We start from the raw sequence: 22698 nt of genomic DNA on the forward strand, positions 1-22698 counted from the left end.
CAAGGCTAGAGAGATTTAGCAGCATGTCTGATAGCCAAATAACAAGAAGAGAAAAGTAGTTTACCCCAAGCCCAAATGGAAATCTAATATGTAAAGTCAAATTTGGGAGAGGCCTGAAGGCCAGTGAGGCAATCAAGATCTGTTCCACAAATTCCACACTGGATCAGAAGGAAAGTCCAAGTGCAGAGACAAGCACTGGACTGCATGCATTGGACCACACATGAGAGCTCAAGAAGACAATGTTGTTGGAATAGACGACTGGGAGCAGGGCTCAAGCCTCTGGTACTTTGGCACTAGAAATAGAGTAGAACACCCATTGCACAAACAGGTCTGGACCAAGATATGTTGCAGCTGAGGCAAACTAAGAATTACATATGTGCTTCTGATGCTGTCCTTCCAATCTTAATGCAACAGTTTCTTACTGAGGGAGTAGAACTGGCATCAGGATGGTTTTTGTCATTTCTACTGTCTACTTCGCTAAAGTAGGACTGATTTTTAAGTTGATGGTTATAGAAGTAGTCACACATGTAGATCTGAGTTAAATGGTACCATATTCCTGATTTCCATTAGAAATGGTATAACCTTTACAGATTGGTGCTCAGAGCAATTATGCACTTGGTCTGTCTTTTAACTTGGCTCTGAGCCTGAAGGATCCCAGAATACGAGTGTCTGCTAATTGCCCTGGTGTGAATGGCCAAGGGTTGGTGTGTGTGTATGTGTATGTGCATATAAATAAAAGTGTATCTGTGTGTTATATTTTGTATGTATGTGTGCACGTGTGTGTGTATGTGCATGCGTGTGTCCCTCCTCCTGAACAAGGTGGATTCTACCAGGGTTAGAAGTATGTCAGTAGTATTGAATCATCTAAATTTTATCACTTGAGAGTTTAGAACTCAACACTTTTTATATAGCCTTTTCCCTTTTTCTTCAAACCCCAGAGCTTGGATTCAGGAGTCTGCAAGCATGGAGTCCACCCAAAGATGGGCACAATAAAGGATAAACATGGTAGAGACCGAGTAGATGCTGAAGAGATCAAGAAGAGATGGAAAGAATACACGGAAGAACTGTATAAAAAAGATCTTAATGAACCGGATCACTACAATGGTGTGGTTAGTCACCCAAACCGAGACATTCTGGAGTGCGAAGCCAAGTGGGCCTTAAGAAGCACTGCTGTTAATAAAGCTAGTGGATGCGATGGAATTCCAAAAGAACTATTCAAATCTCTAAAGGAGGATGCCATCAAAATGTTGCATTCATTATGTCAACAAATCTGGAAGACCCAGCAGTGGCCATATGACTGGAAATGGTCAATCCTCAACCCAATTCCCAAGAAAGGTGGTACTAAAGAATGTTCTAACCATCAGACAATTGCACTCATTTCCCATGCTAGTAAGGTCATGCTTAAAATCTTGCATGCTAGGCTTCAGAATTAGATGAATCACAAACTTCCAGATGTCCAAGCTGGGTTTAGAAAAACAAGAGGAACTAGAGATCGAATTGCCAACATTTGCTGGAGTATATAAAATGCAAGGGAATTTCAGAAAAATAGCTATCTCTGTTTCATCAGCTACACAAAAGCGTTTGACTGTATGAGTGAAGTGAGTGAGTGAAGTTGCTCAGTCATGTCCGACTCTTTGCGACCCCATGGACTATAGCCCACCAGGCTCCTCCGTCCATGGGATTTTCCAGGCAAGAATACTGGAGTGGGTTGCCATTTCCTTCTCCAGGGGATCTTCCCAACCCAGGGATCGAACCCATGTCTCCTGAATTGCAGGCAGACGCTTTAACCTCTGAGCCATCTGGGAAGCCCTGATGTATAGATCATGTATAGATCATTTGACTGTATAGATCATGACAAACTGTGGAAAGCTCTTAGAGAGATGGGAATACCAGACCATCTTACCTGTCTCTTGAGAAACCTGTATGCAGGTCAAGAAGCAACAGTTAAAACCCTGTATGGAACAACTGATTGGTTTAAGATTGAGAAAGGAGTATGACAGGGCTGTCTGTTGTCACTCTGTCTAACCTATATGCAGAGCACATCAGGAGAAATGCCAGGCTGGATGAAATGCCAGTCTGAATCAAGATAGGCAGGAGAAACATCAACAGCCTCAGATATGCAGATGATATCACTCTAATGGCAGAAAGCAAAGAGGAACTAAAGAGCCTCTTGATGAGGGTGAGGGAGGAGAGTGAAAGAGCGGGCTTAAAACTAAATATTCAGAAAACTAAGGTCATGCCTTCCAGCCCAATTACTGCATGGCCAATAGAGGGGGAAAAGGTGGAAGTAGTGACAGATTTCCTCTTCTTGGGCTCCAAAATCACTGCAGATAGTGACTGCAGCCATGAATTCAGAAGACAATTGCTTCTTGGCAGGAAAGCAATGAAAAACTTAGTGCGTTGAAAAGCAGAGACATTACTCTGCCAACAGAGGTCCATATAGTCAGGGCTATGGTCTTCCCAGTCATCATGTATGGTTGTGAGATTGGAACGCCGGAGAATTAATGCCTTCAAACTGTGGAGCTGGAGAAGACTCCTGAAAGTCCCTTGGACAGCAAGGGGTTGAACCAGTCAATCTTAAGGGAGATTAAGCCTGAATATTCACTGGAAGGATTGATGCTGAAGCTGAAGCTCCAGTATTTTGGTCATCTGATGCAAACAGAAAACTCATTGGAAAAGTCCCTGATGCTGGGAAAGATCGAGGGCAGGAGAAGAGGGTGTCAGAGGATGAGATGCCTGAAGGGCATCACTGATGCACTGAACGTGAACTTGGGCAAACTCCGGAAGATGGTGAGGGACAGGGAGGCCTGGCATGCTGCAGTCCGTGGGGTCACAAAGAGTGGGATATGACTGGGCAACTGAACTACAAACATGGTAAAGCCATGCCTGTGATCCTTAATGGCTGTAAGACCCTGGGCAGGTTCTCAACCCCATTAAATGGTAGTTTCCTGGGCTTTAAAATGGGGATAATAATATTTCGCTCCTAAGATTGTTGTGAAGAAAAATAGCATACTGAAAGCATTGAATGTGATTCCTGGATCATCATAAGCACTAAGTACAAGCTCTTATGGTTAGAATTGTAGGTACTAAACAAGGGCTACAAACATCCAGATACCACCCAAACTAGGGTTTATACTCATTTCCCAACATTATGGCGTGCCTTATAAATAGTTAAAATACTAAACAAACTGTAGATATAACTAAAGCAACCCACTTAAAATGGTTCATCATTTGCCACTTCAGAAGGTACTCAAAAGCTAGGTAATTCTCTTCCAGACAAACAAATGGCCTTTCCTCACCTTAATATAGGTAGAATGATTTTGTGAACACAAGCTGATCTGGCTTAAAAATCCAAGCATTCTTTATCTCTTCATAAATTAACAATTCAAAACAAAATTTTTAAAGAACAAACTTCCATTTTGCTAAAAACCAGAGTCCATTAATGGATGCCTCTAAACTTAGCAAGCTCTCCAGCCATCTGATCGGTGGGTTTTTGTTGTCTCCCTCAAATGCACACGGATGGCCAGGCCTCAGCAGCATCAGATGGAATGAGATGCAGCTAGCCAACAGTCCAGGACCACCTTCTTCCTGGGCTAGATTTTAACACTGCTATGCTGCTAAGTTGCTTCAGTCATGTCAAACTCTGTGCGACCCCATGGACTGCAGCCTACCAGGCTTCTCCGTCCATGGGATTCTCCAGGCAAGAACACTGGAGTGGGTTGCCATTTCCTTCTCCAGTGCATGAAAGTGAAAGTGAAGTCGCTCAGTCATGTCTGACTCTTTGCAATCCGATGGACTGCAGCCTACCAGGCTCCTCCATCCATGGGATTTTCCAGGCAAGAGTACTGGAGTGGGGTGCCATTGCCTTCTCCATTAACACTGCTATAGTGGACTTTTAACCCATTAATTAACAATGAAAAAGGAGGGATAAGAGTGCTATATTCTGACATCAATAGTTTCAAACAGCTTAATGAGACTGTTTGGAAGGCATACTAGGATGTCTTCCAAAATTGATGAGCTCAACCATTGACGGGAGTAACTGAAGAAAACATTCAGCACAGTTTGATTCAACAGTTCTTTTCTGAACTTCCCATGAATCCTGAAACTGAAGTTCATTTGGAGTTTATTTATACCATGTTTACAGAGATCCTGAAACATGAAAAAGAACAGCTCCTTATCACCTACTGCTCCATCTGTTCATCTATTCATCCATCACTCTATTCATCCATTCATCCATCACCCATCCATCCATCCAGCTGCCACACAAATACTTACTGAATGTTTTTCCTCTCATGGAGCTTACCAAGAATGATGAGATATAATATGCAGCTATTATTCTAGAGATAACAATAAATAAAATAAATTGGGGGTGAAGGAATACAGTGCAGTATATGTGTGCAAATTTAAATAGGAGAGAAGGGATGGTCTCAGTAAGTAGGCAATATTTGGGCAACGCCTGAAGGAGGTGAGGGAATAAACCATGCATATGTCTGAAAGAAGAATGTTCCATATAGAGAAACAGCATGTGCAAAGCTGAGTGTGTACTTTGTGAGATGGAGAAATACCAAGGAGGCCTAACATAGCACAATTCCACTGGTCTATGAGACCAGAAAGCCCTGGTATTTTCCCACACTGTGTTATCCTGGGTTCCCTGGAAAACAGAGCCTGAAGAAAGGTTTAAATGCTAAAGCTTTCATGGGAGATATAATCCATGGCAGCTAAAGTGAGGAGAAAAGAGGGAGATTCAAATACAAGGTGAGGGGCTTCCCTGGTGGTCCAGTGGCTAAGACTCCACACTCCCAAAGCAGGGGGCCTGGGTTCAGTCCCTGGTCTGGGAACTAGATCCTACATGCTGCAAAGAAGAGTTCACACGCCACAACTAAAGATCCCACGAGCCACAACAAAGACTCCGAGCAGCCAAATAAATGAATCAATATTCAAATACAAGATGATGTCCTATGATACTGGTCACTGCTTCCCAAAAAACTTTCCATCAAACTTTATGAGAGAAACCGCTGATTCTCTCAGGTGTGTCCACCTGGTACCAAGATAAAAAGAAAGAACTGTGCCCCATTACAGCCCATCAGAGAGGGAACGCATAGGAAACTTAGCTGCTGACTCTCTGCTGTCTCCTGTCTCTACACTGATCAGAGTTTGTCCCGCGGGCATTAACTTCCCTGAACTTCTACATAGAAAATCATAAGACTTGCGCACTTTATTCTGTGTAAAAATAAAGGTAAATTTCTCTTGAATACTAACAAATGCCAAATAGTCTGTTGCTTCAGCCTAGGTCCCAAAGAGAAGATGATGTGTGGCAGGACTAGTGAAATAAACCTTTGTTGATATACGCCACTGAAATTTTAGAGTCAATTTTTGTTGCAGCATAACCTAGCATATCCTGATTGACACAAGGATTCACTGCCCCATTAGCACATTAATGACATGAGGTTTTCAGTAAAGACATCTACTTAATGTTATTTAATCCAGTATTCTCAAACGGTTTTGATTATTGACTATTCTTTCCACAGAGCACCTTAATATAATGGAAGTAGTTTGACAAAACATCATCTGTATAATATTCTCTAAGGAGATTGGGCAACACACCCTACTCTGGAATAATTAAAATATTCCCAGATCTTGACAGCTTGGGTATGAATGATGTCACATTTTTATGCCCAAACTGGACTTCCCCGGTTAGGTAGTGGAAAAGAATCCATCTGCCAGTGCCGGTACACTGGTTCAGTCCCTCCCTGTCGGTATGCCCTGGAGCAACTAAGCCAGTGCACCACAACTACTCAGCCCACGTGCCCTAGAACCAGTGCTCCGCAAGAGAAGCCACTGCAGTGAGAAGCCCCAGTTCTCCCCAACTAGAGAAAGCCCCTGAGCAGCAACAAAAATCCAGCACAACCAAAAACTAAATAAAATTTTAAAAACACACACATTTATGCCCAAATTAGGGATTCCTAGCCCAAGACTACTGTTCTGCTGCATCCCACAGGCAAGCAAGACCTGACTCGCCTAGTTTCACGACCAAAGAAAGGGCCCTAAGTCAGCGACAGAGACGAAGACATCATGGTTTACCCGATGGAGCACCCTGCCTGTCTCAAGCAAGGTCCTGGAACAACATCCCATCGTGTGCAATGCAGGAGCAAGCAGGCAGGACGGACACGTTGGCAGGTTTCACTCCTGGGGCTGGGGGAAGCCAGGATTACTAACTGTACGGGAATTGACCTCAGGTGATCCTGCCAGGCAGACGCCCTGGAGAAGGAAATGGCTATGCTCGTCTGGAGAATGCCTGGCAGGCTACAGTCAAAGACTGGGACATGGCTGAACATGCACGCATGCAGTAACGCAGGCACCCACGCACACAGGCACCCATGCATGCACGGACTCAGGCACCCGCTTACGCATGCATGCGGCCAACCACGCAGCTATGCACTCACGCACGCAGGCACGCACACACGCATGCACGCATGCACGCAAGCACATACGTAGACACGCACCCATGCACGCACTCGGGCACCTGCACATGCACGCGGACGCCCACGCAAGCACACATGCGCACATCACTCACGCACACATGCGCACACGCACTACGCATGCATGCGCACATAAGAACCCATACTCATGGCACCCAAGTCTACCAATGGGCAGAAATGGCTGATCGCGGAAAGAAGTGGAGGGGCCGACTCCTCATCAGCCGTTTGGTAAGCTATAGTTAGCTGGGCCGTGGGGCAAGGAGGTGGGATGGTTTGTACTGCGCATAGGGTGTAGGTGGAGTAGGCACTAGTCAGGGGAGAGACAGAGAGCAAGAACATAACCATTTTGAGTGGCTTGCTCTTCCAACTGCCACTAGAAATTCCTTGATGCCCCTGGTACTTCACAGGGCAAGTATCTTACAGGTAGTTAGGAAAACGCTTGCCCATGTTCTTCTGAGCTGTGTTTGTTGTCACGTACCTATTGGTACTTCGTGGTTGCCAGGTAGGCACCTATTTCTATTTCTCTTCTATGACTTGCCATTCTCCAGCACTCACTTTAAGGTCCTATAGCCCCAGTGCTATGTTATGGTCTCAGAAAGAGTAGGTCTGGGGAGCATAACCCTTCTCGCCCTTTTTTACTTTATCTTGAGAAATTTTCTTTTCGTGTTTTATCTCCTCTGCACAATAATCACGTAACCCCTTCTTGGGCCCAACATGTCAGAACCTCTGATGAACACAGCACCTTCAGCCATTAGGCACTGACCCCTCCCTCTAGGGGGCCCCAGAATTCTCATCAGATCAGGCACAGGGCAGACACCAGGTTAAGAATTTGTCTTCCGTCACCCCTCTATCCAGAGATCTTTCCTCTTTTGCCTCTCAGATGAAAGGGACCTTAAATCAACTCAGGTAAGGCCAGGACAGGCTTCCCTTATGGCTCAGTGGTAAAGAATCTGCCTGCCAATGCAGGAGATGCAAGAGACACAGGTTCGATCCCTGGCTTGGAAAGATCTCCTGGAGAAGGAAATGGTAACCCACTCCAGTATTTTTGCCTGGTAAATTCCATAGGCAGAGGAGCTTGGCGGGCTAAAGTCCATGGGGTCGCAAAGAGTTGGACACTTCTCCTCCTCCCTCCGTCCCTCATCACTTCTCACCGGAAGTCTTTCTTTCCCACAAGGGCTTGGTGGGACTAAGGAAAACTAAGGGTAAATCCAGCATGGCTTCTGTGGTGGGAGAGGTGATGAGGAGAGGGACAGGGGAATAAATCTGATCCTGAAAATAGATTGAAATTTAAAATGCAACTGGAAATAAGACCTGGAGCAAATTCACTAAATGATTGATGACTAAACTTAGTAATTAAGTCAACCTAGTTTCTTCATATATGACTTTCCCCCTGAGAATAATCAGCAGAAATCTAAGAAAAGTATTTGCCAAAGTTATCTTATATTTAATTATCCATAATTCTGTGCAGTGCACAGAGGAAGAAAAAGAAAACCTGGTAAGATGGCCAGGTTCATGTCTTGCCTGATAATAGAGGTGAATTTTATGGCTGTTTTGATTATAATTTTGAGCTAGAATCAAAAGTTCTTCTCTGTAGAACTTATCAGAAAGAACCGGCTGACAGCATCTATAGTGATAAAAGATTTTGTAGGCATAATTTTTAGGCAAACAGAAGGTAGCGCTTTCACTGGTAAAGCATTGCCTTTGTGACAGTTAATGAAGTCTTTCTCTCCAAGGCAGAAGTGGGATAAACAGGCCATGGTGGCTTGGGCTCTACCCCTCAAATATAAAGGGGTGGCTGATGAGTCGCTTACACAGGTGAGCAGGAGTAGTGAGAATTCCTACTGTGAGCTGGTCCACCTGCTTCCAGTGACTCTCTCCTCAGAGGGGATTGCCCTTAGGCAGAGTGTCATGTGGAGTCAGTCACTTCTTAGCGGAGACCTCAGATTCCTCATTCTTGAAGATTTCTACAAAAGAAAGCTATTTCCACACCCTCGTGAGTGCTCCAGGAGATGCAAAGGGAGTGAGCCAGGGACCCTTTGTTTTGATACCGCCTACCAACCATCAGAGATCAGATCAGATCATTCACTCAGTCGTGTCCGACTCTTTGCGACCCCATGAATCGCAGCACACCAGGCTTCCCTGTCCATCACCAACTCCTGGAGTTCACCCAGACTCACGTCCATTGAGTCAGTGATGCCATCCAGCCATCTCATCCTCTGTCGTCCCCTTCTCCTCCTGCCCCCAATCCCTCCCAGCATCAGAGTCCTTTCCAATGAGTTAACTCTTCGCATGAGGTTGCCAAATTACTGGAGTTTCAGCTTTAGCATCATTCCTTCCAAAGAAATCCCAGGGCTTATCTCCTTCAGAATGGACTGGTTGGGTCTCCTTGCAGTCCAAGGGACTCCCAAGAGTCTTCTCCAACACCACAGTTCAAAAGCATCAATTCTTCAGCTCTCAGCCTTCTTCACAGTCCAACTCTCACATCCATACATGACCACAGGAAAAACCATAGCCTTGACTAGACAGACCTTTGTTGGCAAAGTAATGTCTCTGCCTTTGAAATGCTATCTAGGTTGGTCATAACTTTCCTTCCAAGGAGTAAGCGTCTTTTAATTTCATGGCTGCAGTCACCATCTGCAGTGATTTTGGAGCCCAGAAAAATAAAGTCTGACACTGTTTCCACTGTTTTCCCATGTATTTCCCATGAAGTGATGGGACCGGATGCCATGATGTTCATTTTCTGAATGTTGAGCTTTAAGCCAACTTTTTCACTCTCCACTTTCACTTTCATCAAGAGGCTTTTTAGTTCTTCTTCACTTTCTGCCATAAGGGTGGTGTCATCTGCATATCTGAGGTTATTGATATTTCTCCTGGCAATCTTAATTCCAGCTTGTGTTTCTTCCAGTCCAGTGTTTCTCATGATGTACTCTGCATGTAAGTTAAATAAACAGGGCGACAAAATAAACGGCCTTGACTAACTCCTTTTCCTATTTGGAACCAGTCTGTTGTTCCATGTCCAGTTCTAACTGTTGCTTCCTGACCTGCATACAAATTTATCAAGAGGCAGGTCAGGTGGTCTGGTATTCCTATCTCTTTGAGAATTTTCCATAGTTTATTGTGATCCACACAGTCAAAAGACTAGGCTTTGGCATAGTCAATAAAGCAGAAATAGATGTTTTTCTGGAACTCTCTTGCTTTTTCAGTGATCCAGCGGATGTTGGCAATTTGATCTCTGGTTCCTCTGCCTTTTCTAAAACCAGCTTGAACATCACGAAGTTCACGGTTCACGTATTGCTGAAGCCTGGCTTGGAGAATTTTGAGCATTACTTTACTAGCATGTGAGATGAGTGCAATTGTGTGGTAGTTTGAGCATTCTTTGGCATTGCCTTTCTTTGGGATTAGAATGAAAACTGACCTTTTCCAGTCCTGTGGCCACTGCTGAGTTTTCCAAATTTGCTGGCATATTGAGTGCAGCACTTTCACAGCATCATCTTTCAGGATTTGGAATAGCTCAACTGGAATTCCATCACCTCCACTAGCTTTGTTCGTAGTGATGCTTCCCAAGGCCCACTTGAATTCACATTCCAGGATGTCTGGCTCTAGGTCAGTGATCACACCATCGTGATTATCTGGGTCATGAAGATCTTTTCTGTACAGTTCTTCTGTGTATTCTTGCCACCTCTTCTTAATATCTTCTGCTTCTGTTAGGTCCATACCATTTCTGTCCTTTATCGAGCCCATCTTTGCATGAAACGTTCCTTTGGTATCTCTGATTTTCTTGAAGAGATCTCTAGTCTTTCCCATTCTGTTGTTTTCCTCTATTTCTTTGCATTGATCGCTGAAGAAGGCTTTCTTACCTCTTCTTGCTATTCTTTGGAACTCTGCATTCAGATGTTTATATCTTTCCTTTTCTCCTTTGCTTTTCACTTCTCTTCTTTTCACAGCTATTTGTAAGGCCTCCCCAGACAGCCACTTTGCTCTTTTGCATTTCTTTTCCATGGGGATGGTCTTGATCCCTATCTCCTGTACAATGTCACAAACCTCAGTCCATAGTTCATCAGGCATTCTATCAGATCGAGGCCCTTAAATCTATTTCTCACTTCCACTGTATAATCATAAGGGATTTGATTTAGGTCATACCTGAATGGTCTAGTGGTTTTCCATACTTTCTTCAATTTCAGTCTGAATTTGGCAATAAGGAGTTCATGGTCTGAGCCACAGTCAGCTCCTGGTCTTGTTTTTGCTGACTGTATAGAGCTTCTCCATCTTTGGCTGCAAAGAATACAATCAATCTGATTTCAGTGTTGACCATCTGGTGATGTCCATATGTAGAGTCTTTTCGTGTGTTGTTGGAAGAGGGTGTTTGTTATGACCAGTGCATTTTCTTGGCAAAACTCTATTAGTCTTTGCCCTGCTTCATTCTGTATTCCAAGGCCAAATTTGCCTGTTACTTCAGGTGTTTCTTGACTTCCTACTTTTGCATTCCAGTCCCCTATAATGAAAAGGACATCTTTTTTGTGTGTTAGTTCTAAAAGGTCTTGTAGGTCTTCATAGAACTGTTCAACTTCAGCTTCTTCAGCATTACTGTTTGGGGCATAGACTTGGATTACTGTGATATTGAATGGTTTGCCTTGGAAACGAACAGAGATCATTCTGTCGTTTTTGAGATTGCATCGAAGTACTGCATTTCGGACTCTTTTGTTGACCATGATGGCTATTCCATTTCTTCTGAGGGATTCCTGTCCGCAGTAGTAGATACAATGGTCATCTGAGTTAAATTCAGCCATTCCAGTCCATTTCAGTTCGCTGATTCCTAGAATGTCGTCATTCACTCTTACCATCTCTTGTTTGACCGCTTTCAATTTGCCTTGATTCATGGACCTGACATTCCAGGTTCCTATGCAATATTGCTCTTTACAGCATTGGACCTTGCTTCTATCACCAGTCACATCCACAAATGGGTATTCTTTTTGCTTTGGCTCCATCCCTTCATTCTTTCTGGAGTTATTTCTCCACTGATCTCCAGTAGCAAATTGGGCTCCTACTGACCTGGGGAGTTTCTCTTTCAGTATCCTATCATTTTGCCTTTTCATACTGTTCATGGGGTTCTCAAGGCAAGAATACTGAAGTGGTTTTCCATTCCCTTCTCCAGTGGACCACATTCTGTCGGATCTCTCCACCATGACCTGCCCATCTTGGGTTGCCCCACGGGCATGGCTTAGTTTCATTGAGTTAGAAAAGGCTGTGGTCCTAGTGTGATTAGATTGACTAGTTTTCTGTGAGTATGGTTTCAGTACCTTCATACAACTCTCATTAGTTACCCTGCCTTTGAACTCCTGTCTGGAGGCAAACACACTGAACCCGTTCCATATACCTGACCCAGTTGAACATTTTCTCTTGTTATTATTAAATCATCAGGTTGGCATTTGTGATAAAAAGCAGGAAAGTGGGGGAAGAACTAGAGATAGCAGAAACTTACTCTTTGATTGCCTGGAATGACTGCTTTCCTTAAATATGCATTGTTTATTTGAAAATATTTAATGAAATCTCCTAGGTAATATTTGATCACAGGTAGTACCCTTGCAAATTTTTTATTGATAGATAGTGTACATACAGAAGAGTGCATGTAACCTAAATATAAAGCTCCCTGAACTTTCAGAACTTTAAACATGCTGTGGCCAATAACCAGATCAATAAAGAGGACTTGGGATTTCCCTAGCAGTCCAGTGATTAGGACTCCGTGTTTCTACTGCAGGGGGCATGGTTTCAATCCCTGATCTGGGAACTAGATCCCACAAGCCACATAGCCCAAATAAGTAAATAAATCTTTACCCACAATCCCAGAAGCCCCCTCCCGCAAATATTCATTCCAGACACACCTTCACCCCCTTGGGGTAACCAATAGCCTGACCCCTAATAGCAGAGATTCCTTTTGCCTGCCTCTGTACTCTATATAAATAGAGACATATAGCCTCTGCTCTTTTTTCCTGACTTCTCTCAGTCAGCATTCTGTTTGTGAGAGCCTTCCTTATTACTCTGTGTAGTGATACATTGTTTCTTCTCATTGCTGCACAGTGGTATAAATACACTAGAATGTGTTTATCCGCTTTCCTGTTGATGGACCTTTGGGTAGTTTCCAGTTCAGTGCTGTTGCAAACACCCAAATTCATGTCCTTTCATCAACACACGTATGCTCTGCTTTGGGATATGTACCCAGGAATTACTGGGTCATAGGGTAAGCAGGTGTTCAGCTTTAGTAGGTATCAACTGTTAGCAAACAGTTTGTGGTTGTACCAGTTTGCACTTCCACTAGCAGTGACGAGACTACTGGTTGCTCTACAGCCTCTCCTAAAACGTACTCAGATCACTGCCCTACCTACTAAGGGATGTGGTATTTCTAGTGCCTCAAAATCCAGATTCTGGAACTAGACTTTCTGGGTTCAAATTCCAGCTTTATCCTTTAATAAGTGTGTGACCTTAGACACCTTACTTAATTTTTCTGTGCCTCAGTTTTTTTCTTCTGTAAAATGAGGAAAATAACTAGATCATCTACCTCGTAGAGTTAAGGATTAAATGAGTTAATGCATGTAGAACACTGAGGATAGTGCCTGGCACATAGACAATACTCCATAAGTCTTAGATATTATTTTCATTCAAATGCACCAAAAAAAAAAAATCAGTTGCCACCAGTGCAGTAAGAGAGTTGTGTATCTTACTGTAAAAGAAAGAGAAAGTTTCCCACATACCCAGGGAGGCAGTCAGATAAGTGCCACAAGGGGTCTCTGTATGCAGGAGCAAGATAGCATGCATGTCTCAATCTCGGGCTATGCCAGTCACAGCTAATCCTTGGGAACTTGTATGTGCAAATTAAACTAGAATGTCAGTGCTCCAAAATATTCATAGGAGAGTATGAACCATGTATACAATCACTATAAATGACAGTCTGGGCTTTATTTATTTGGCCAATGAAGCCACTGACATCTCTCCTCTTTAAGTTAACAGATAACAGTTTTAGTGAATTCTTTACAAACTCTATAAATGTTTACAGTCTAGCCCTTGGCAAACTCCACTTTAGGAATTAACATAGGTGTGTATTTCAGTAAATAACTATAGATTCAGTAAATATTCCACAGTGGAAAGAGAAATGGTAAAGAAAAGTAAAGGTAAATGATGATAGGAGAGTAGGTAGGAAGTTCAAAGACATGCAAAGCTGACACTCCAGTCTCCATGAGTGAGTCATTGGCTAGAATTGGCTTTTAATGTTAAATATCAGCAAATCAGCAAATACATTTTTTGTGTCCATCTTCTAGCTTTTGTTGTTGTTGTTGAGTCGCTCCGTCGTGTCTCTTTGCAAGCCCGTGGACTGTAGCCCACCAGGCTCCTCTGTCCATGGGATTCTCCAGGCAAGAATACTGGAGTGGGTTGCCATGCCCTCCTCCAGGGGATCTTCCCCACCCAGGGATGGAACCCACATGTCCTGCATTAGCAGGTGATTCTTTACCACTGAGCCACCAGGGAAGCCCATCTTCTATTACAGCTTGCACTGTGTTTGGCCACTCAGTTGTGTCCAACTCTTTGCGACCCCAGGGACTGTAGCCCACTAACTCCTCTATCCATGGAATACTCCAGACAAGAACACTGCAGTGGGTTACCACACTCTGCTCCAGGGGGTCTTCTCAGCCCAGGGATTGAACCCAGGTCTCTGGCATCACAGGCAGATTCTTTACCATCTGAGCCACTAGTGTAGCTTAGTGGGTCGCAACTCTGGCTGCCTGTTAGAGTCACCTGGGGGGACTTCCCTGGTGGTCCAATGGTTGGGACTCTACACTTCCACTGTAGATGGGTGTGGAGGAGTGACCAGGGTTTGTTCCCTGATCTGGGAACTAGTATCCTGCACACTACTCAGTGTAGTCAAAGAAAATAGAATTACCTGGGGAACTTTAAAAAATTCACATCCGCCCCCCCCCCAAAAAAAAAAAAAAACATGCTCAGCTTCTCACCCAGAAATGTCGATTGAGTTTGTTTGTCAGCACGGCCCAGATTTTTTTTTTTCCCTCAAGGTCTCCAAGTGATTCTAATGGGCAGCCAGAGATGGGAAATATTTCCTTCTCAGTGTCACTGCAACAATCCTGGCGGTGCTTTCTGAATGGTTGTCTCTTGCAGTGGGGTCACAGGGAGGATCCTGAGTAATTTCTGTGGAGTCTGTCTGGTTTAGTCAAGAAAAGCTCAAAACACTGGCTCAACTGGCTTTTATCTGGTACATTTTCTCTCCTACCTATAACCTCACAATATTCCAATCTATTTTAAGCCTTCCTGTGGTTTCTAAAGCACAATACTTTCCGAACTGAAGACTTACCATTTCAAATCTCATGGGCTATGATTCAATCCAGAGCAGAACTAAACAGAACTTAAGTATCCCAATTAGGAATTGGATTGAAAAAAGACCCGGGAAAGTGCCCTTCATAAAAGAGTGAAAATGTGCTTTATGTGCTGGTCGTTGCTATCACCTGTGGTTTCAACTGCAGGAAAAATAGGAAAAAGCCATGGAACAATCATTGTATTGGGTCGGCCAAAAAGTTCATTCAGGTTTTTCCATGAAATGTCACAGGAAACCCAAATGAACTTTTTGGCCAATGCAATATTTGAATGTGGGTACATGTGAATTTGAGTTTCTGGCTCAGCCACTTGTTAGCTATGAGTCCTTGCCTTCTCTGAGCAGATGTTTCATGAAAGATGGAAGCATTAGCAGATCTCAGAAGGAAATTTTATAGATTAAAGGAGCTAATGTTAGTGGTACTTGGCAAGGAGTGAGTCCCAAGTAAATGGCAGTTACCCTCATGTGTTATTTGGCTAAGGCTATGATGCTGCTGAATAGCAAACACCCCACCCCTAAATCTTAGTGGTTGACTAAGATACCATTGATGTTCTTACTCATGTGTCTGTGGGTCACTTATGGCAGCTCCGCTTAAGGCTGTGAATCAGATTGAGATCTGTTCATATGTGTCTCATTTTGCAGTCAGCAGCTTTCTGGAGTATGCACTTCTCATGGCAGATGACAGAAATACACGAAGAACTTGGCAGAAATTTGCAATGCCCTTTAATATCACACCGCAGAACTCATTAATGATCACTTGTGCCCATTTTCCCTTAGCCCGAGCAAGTCATATGGCGAATTTCAAGGTCAATGGGATGGAGAAGTATAATCTACCTCATGAAACTATGGCACAATACAGAGAATAGAAAGAAAAATTATGAACAAATAATACATTCTTCCACACTTCCCTTCTGCAGAGTGTCAACAGAGGAGACAAGAAGGGTGGGTAAGGAGGGAAGAAATAAATAGTTGGATCCCGTAGGAACTCTACCTTGTGCCTCATTTGTAAGCGCTTGTCTGGCCTCCTTTGTAGAACTGCTCCAGCACTCATTGCAGGCACAGAAACGCAGTTCTGTGGGTGTGGCAGCTTTCTGGATCCTCCCCCATTCCTGGTATTTGTGATGAGGGACACACTTCTCAAAGACAGTCTAGAATTCACCAGAAGCCTTCTTACATTCTGCTTGCAGGAACACATCTAATTTTATTTAGGAAGACAAACAGAAGCAAGAGCTGGTGAAATTCAGCAAAACAGACTATACTATATACCAGGTGTCAAAATAACCAGATCTTTGTCTAAATTCAACCCATTCTCTTTACCCTTTCAACATCTTTTTAATGTATGGGCACTGTCTCTTATGATTTGCTCCAAATGACATCATCTCTTCTCCACTATATAATAAACCACTGAAGTGGTTCAGTCGCGTCTGACTCTTTGCGACCCCGTGAACTGTAGCCTACCAGGCTCCTCCATCCATTGGATTCTCCAGGCAAGAGTACTAGAGTGGGTTGCCATTTCCTTCTGCAGGAGATCTTCCCGGCCCAGGGATCGAACCTGGGTCTCCCGCATTGCAGGGAGATGCTTTAACCTCTGAGCCACCAGGGAAGACCCCAGTATATAATGGTGGTAGGCTAAGAGTCCTTCATTTGAATTCTAATATTTCATTTGTATTTCAAATCTAGGTGAATAGGCAGCCCCACCTCTATTTAACCAGAGGGTTCTGGCCAAATATGTAGTGTGGTTGTAGACAGTTACCAGATACACCCTCGTATATTCACTAATTTCAGGAGGAGTATAGTGAATTAATCAAAGGTGTTTAACTGTCATAACTGAGGATCACTCAGAATGTATCTCAAGATATCAAACTGTATGAAAGTCATCTCCCTAAAGATCTTTGTTAAAGGATATTTAGCAACAGCTGTGCGAGCAAACGATGGCAAGCAGAGCTGGGCTCTGTTACAATCTTAGAAGGGTTACACAACCAGCCTTCTCCAGGTGTGGTCCCTGCAAAACCAACATCAGAATCACCAGGGCTGTTTGTTAAAAATACAGAGTCACAGGCAACCCCCCAGACTTAATGAACTGGAATTTCTGGGTGCAGGACCCAAGAATTTCCATTTCTGTATACATCAAGGCTTTTGTATAACCTCAAATATAGACAAAGTTCCCATACATCTTTGATTCCCAGTATCAGTTATGGAAAATGTGAAGTGTTTCTAATGGCAAATTAATCATTCTCACTGTTAAACGAAAAGGATCTCTTTCTTTATTACTATTACTGAAGGTTTTTTTAAGACTAAATTTGTTGAAACTTTCAGCCAGGGTACTACTGTAATAAGATTTCTTTTGCCCCCTTTGCTTTTTTTTTTTAACATAATTTGAACATTTGTAACTATTTTTCATTAAAACTATTTCAGTAATAACCATTTTCCTCCCATTTTCTCAAATACCAATGGCCTACAAAACTTGTATAAACATTTTTAGATGAAAGTTAAGAGACACAATTATTGGGACTTCCGTGGTGGTCCAGTGGCTAAGACTCTGCACTTCCAATGCAGGGGGCCCAGGTTCGCTCCCTGGTCAGGGAATTAGATCCCACATGTTGCAACTAAGTCCCAATGCAGCCAAATAAAATTTAAAATAATAATAAAAAATTTTTAAAAAGACACAATTATTGGGAAGGACAGGAGATTTTATTCGTATGTTCCATTTAACACATTTTCCCCCTAATGAATAGATGATAAACTGTCTTTTTATGGTGTTTTAGGTAAAAGGACTGTCTGCGGTGAAAGTAGTGTAACCACCTAAATAAGGATTATCTTTCATCTTCCACTTAGTAAGTATATTTTAATATTTTTAATCTGTGTGCATGGGATAATAAAAAGCATCAACTGCTTCAATAAGTGAATTAAACAAAAAGACAGTTTTGAGAGCTGAGAGAAGTATAAAAAACATCAACCAAGAACAAGTCTAATGGACTCCTCCCTCCCTTTTCTACCTTCTTTCACCTCCTATTATTACATGCAAGTTTAAGGGGTTCATCTTAATGGCTTCCTGCTTCCAACTATGTGGAAAGCGAATTGGAATCATTTGGAATATTCTGAAACCTTACTGTAATCGTGAACACAAAGATGCAAAAACATGTTGAAACATCTGTTTTCCAGATTAAGAGTATCACCCAGATAGTTGGGGAAACAAAGTCTTCCATTATCTCACCTTTAATCCAATTAGCAAATACATGTCATTCTAAAAGATTCTGGTAACCATTGCTCAGAGGGAGAACAATCCAGAAAAGAAACACAAAAAGGATATTTTCAGCACCATGAAATTTAAGGACTAACAGAACTATGGTAAGAAAGATAATGATAAAGCTCATGCATTTAAGACGTTTATGTGGTTGGGCTCAGAGTTTTTTCACTTTGTTTTATGACAAGTAAATAAATTGAGTGACAAGAAGAAAATAATGTTACCTTCAAAATGATTTCAACAGAAAAAATATTTCCCTGTGAAAATACCAAGATCTTTCCTGACCAACAGGATTGGAATGCCAAGGGTTCAAATGCATTCACCGAGCATTTATTTCTATTTTGAATTTTCCTAAACTGTTTGCCTCAACATATTCTCCCAACATTTTTGAGAGAGGTCAAGGGTTTAAGAGGCCCTGGGGTTTAAGCTAACAATTCTGGTTCACAAACATATGTCATGTCAAAGGTTGAGTGTGCTATAGCTGAACATAAAATGGCCACATCTCTTCAGCTGCCTGGTGATTTTACTTGCAGTATCCAGCACATTGGGCTATTACAGTGCTTCTGCAGTAAAAGGTCTCATTGTAACCTGATTCTGTTTTCTTTTAATAACTGTTTATATTCTAAAAATAAAAGGAATATCAGTGGAACAACATTGGAACATTCAGACAGGCAACAAACTCTGCTTTTACTACAAAGGTATTGAGAATCAGTTTTGTGTTTGGTTCACAGCTATTCATAACTAAACGTTGAGTTTCTCCACCACAGTCTTGATGCCTGTTTCTAAAACAAATATTGTGCCTTAAAATTGGCCTACACAGATATTTTGCTTAACTGAAGAGTGAAAGATTTTTACCCCAATTTATTCATATTTGTAAAGGCCACTGCTTGAAGGACTCTGGACTTGTGTATGCATTGTGACTGCAATAAATAGGGCACAAGTCCTAGCATATAGGATAGACTCCAGATCAATATATGTTGAATGAATGAAAAAAAAATAGTGGCTTTAGACAGAATTATGGTGGCAAATTTGCACATGCACACACACACACACACTCTTTTTTTTTACCATTATAGGGATGAACCGGAATTCTTTAAGATGTAAAGCTTAGTTCTGGAAAAGGGAATGGCAACCCACTCCAATATTCTTGCCTGGAAAATGGAATGAGGAGCCTGGAGGGCTATAGTCCATGGGGTTGCAAAGAGTTGGACACAACTGAGTGACTGAGCACCTCACTAAACTGGGGGGGGGGGCGGTGCAGAAAAAAGATATAAAGCTGAGTTCTAAATAGGGATGCCTCTATTGATATTTGATTATTACGAACCCCACCCCCACCCCCACCCCCCATAGGCTTCTCTGAATCTGAACTGGAGCACCTTTCCCTGTCCTTGCAGTGAGCTGCAGACACTTGATCTCTCCAGTGGAGATTGACAACCTTTGCCGGCAGAGACCTGGTCTTATATCATCTTTGAAGTTCTCACTGCACCTAATTGAGGGCATACCCATAGAGAAGGTACTATTAGTATCCCCATTTTCAGATGAGGAAACTGAGGTTAAGCAACTGAAGTCATCTTAAGTTAAAGTCAGATAGTTAGTGGTGAAGACAGTGCTGGTGTCTGATCCCTGGCAGTGTGATGCCTGAGGCTCCTCTGCCTAGGGTAATGTATCAGAAAGGTAGCTGCTACCCTTTTTTCCCCCAAAAAAGTAAGGTAAATAGTCAACTATGAAATTACAACTCAATGAATAAGAGTAATGAAAAAACTAAATGTTCTAGACCTGCCAAGACATTGGAGTAACTTAGAAACTATGAAACTGTATTATTTCTGTCCTGGGTATTTACTCAACAAGATCCTGGCAAATAAATCCAATTCAAGAGACAGATTCAGGGGAATCAGTTGCTTTTCCCTCTCTGTAGACACTACATCGTTCAAGTGACAAGGAAGACCTAAAAGGGAACCTGTTGTGTGAAATTAGTAGTATGGATCAAACAGAGTGTGGCCAGTCCTCTGGAATTGCCTGAAACTCTCCAGTGAGAAGCAAAAGGAATTTTTCTCTAGTATGGTGATCTTCTCACAGCTGATGTCCCATCCTCTGTCTCTCTTCCTTCTGGCCAGTTTGCTTCTTGAAGCTAGGCAGAAATCCTTAAAGAAATGGGCGTCCTCTGCCTCTCTGCTTTAAATTATCAGTAGTTTGGGAAGCCTTGTGGAGTCTGCAGGACATGGGCCAATTAGGAGAGAAAGAGAGGGATGGGGGCAGTGGTGAGGGAAGAGACATACACACGGAGACAGTGAGACATGGAGAGAGGTGAAACGACACTGAAAGTCCTTGAGAATGTACTGACTTTAGAAAGCCTTTTAAAAACCAATCACTAATTCAATATGATGAATTACCTTAAAGTAGCTTGTGAGTGTTTCCTGAGAAGAACTGGAGGTCACTTCAAGCGAAATAAATAAACCACAGCTAATGTGCTGACATTTTAAAGAGAAAAGGCAATTGCTAAAAATGACCATCCAATTTCCATTACTTACTACAGTCATTAGAAACAAGGAATATGTTTATTGATCTGAAGTCGTTCAAACAGTATATTCTTTGTTCAAACCAATTTAGCTGGAGGAAAAGTCAAGAGTTTGCCTTCTGTGGGGGCAGTGGGGGGGACATAGTGGAGAGAAAGAGATTCTTTACATAAAAACCTGTTGTTTTTCTATCCTAGGGCCACTCAGATGAGAATAACTGGGTTTCTATTAAAGCAAAGCAATTTTTGACCCTGATCAAGCAATTTTTGCCCTTGATCACTACTTGTTTAGCTCTAGGCCCTTGAGACTCAAAATAGGCTTGGAATTAGCAATATCAGTATAATCTGGGCATACATTAGAAAGGTAGACTCTGGCCCCACCCCAGTCCTAACTGAATCATAATCTAGTTTTTAACAAGATGTTTCATGATTCATATGCACAGTAATGTGTGAGAAGTACTAGTCTAGACAAGGGAGAAAGCAATGGCACCCCACTCCAGTACTCTTGCCTGGAAAATCCCATGGACAGAGGAGCCTGGTTAGCTGCAGTCCATGGGGTCGTTAGGAGTTGGACATGACTGAGCGACTTCACTTTCACTTTTCACTTTCATGCATTGGAGAAGGAAATGGCAACCCACCCCAGTGTTCTTGCCTGGAGAATCCCAGGGACGGGGAAGCCTAGTGGGCTGCCGTCTATGGGGTTGCACAGAGTCGGACACAACTGAAGCGACTTAGCAGCAGTCTAGACCAACATGAATGGTTATTTAAACATTTGATAGACAAAAGAGATGGTTAAATAAAGGAGGAAATACTATCTGATAAAAGCACTTTTGTCCAAAGATTTGTTGGTGTTGATAAACTTGCTCCTATCCACTTAAGCCAGGTTTGAAGTAAAAACTTAATAGGCCCATTCTGAAATGACTTTTACCAGCTCCAGCGTCCTCATGGTTGACTGAGCTCCCACAAATGGTTGCTGACTTTGTTTGTGTCCCCAGGTGAGCAGAAATGAGTGAACAAGCAGAAAAGAGCAGTTCCGTGCGAGAGAGACCTGCACGTCAAAGTTTTCCTGAGAAACCAAGTGAGAAGGAACTGAAGCAAAAGAAACGGGTGGAGCGACAGTTAAAACGGTTGTCATTTCAAAATCCCGGGCCTCAGGTAGCCAACTTTAATCCTGAAATAAGGCAGCAGATAAAGAAAAGGCAAATGGCAAAGAAGAATGAGTTTGTTTCTGTAAGACGTGAAGGCAACAAGTATGACAAAAAGGGCAGGCTCACCTTCACCTGTGTGACTGCCTTGATGAAGACTGCCTGGGTTGCTTCTACCCGTGCCCCAAGTGTAAGTCCACCAAGTGCGGGCCCACTTGCCGCTGCAACCGCCGCTGGGCCTACGACACCATAGTCGATGAGAATGGGGAGGTCATCAGCAAGATGCCATTCGACCTCTCCGAATAGGACCAGCCCTCCAGGCTGATCAATTTTCTCTGCTTTGCAATTAAACCAGCCTCTTTCTCCTGGATGAATTTTAGGACTGGGGGAAAAAAGTTTTAAAAATATAGTTTAGACTAGTGTTCTCTGAAGCCATAGAACCCTGTGTAATGCACTGTCCTTTAACCTTCCTGCTGTGATGACTCAGATTCCTCCCCTGGTATCCAGCAACTCCATTGCTACTCTGCTCTCAGATTAAAAATCCCTTTCCTCTTTGCTGGTACCTTAGGAGATGGAGTTTTAGGATTTTTAGAATTCTGTAGCTGAGAGCTTGTCTTGACATAGAACATATGTTTATAATAGCTAGCTACCATTAGGATCTTACACTTTATCAATTCTAAATCAGAATTGCTATTTAGATTGACTTGGCACTACATACTCATAGTCTCATTTTTTAGTGTTACTGTTTTAACAATATTAAAATGAAATTTGTTTTTTTTTTTTTAAAGCCTTTAATAGGCCCCATGGCCACGTGGCCCAACATATGAGCACAAAAGCAGAGATTCAATTTAAGTAATATCCAAAATTCCAACTGGAAGCAGACTTCAAAGAAGAAATTTTAATCTAATTGTTACATAGAAATCATTTTAAAGCTTTTTTTTTGG

At 42.6% G+C, this 22698-nt stretch overlaps 1 non-coding gene and 1 pseudogene across 1 annotated transcript; both read left to right on the forward strand.

The window, feature by feature from the left end:
• The first annotated feature begins 17366 nt into the window (after window positions 1-17366).
• TRNAG-UCC (transfer RNA glycine (anticodon UCC)) lies at window positions 17367-17439 on the forward strand. Its single transcript has one exon. It is a non-coding gene; the product is annotated as a tRNA-Gly (tRNA).
• Window positions 17440-17614: 175 nt separating this feature from the next.
• On the forward strand, window positions 17615-22459 carry LOC100849367 (ARL14 effector protein-like; annotated as a pseudogene).
• Window positions 22460-22698: the final 239 nt, after the last annotated feature.

Source organism: Bos taurus, chromosome X (assembly GCF_002263795.3).
Source record: "Bos taurus isolate L1 Dominette 01449 registration number 42190680 breed Hereford chromosome X, ARS-UCD2.0, whole genome shotgun sequence".
NCBI classification, from domain to species: Eukaryota; Metazoa; Chordata; class Mammalia; order Artiodactyla; family Bovidae; genus Bos; species Bos taurus.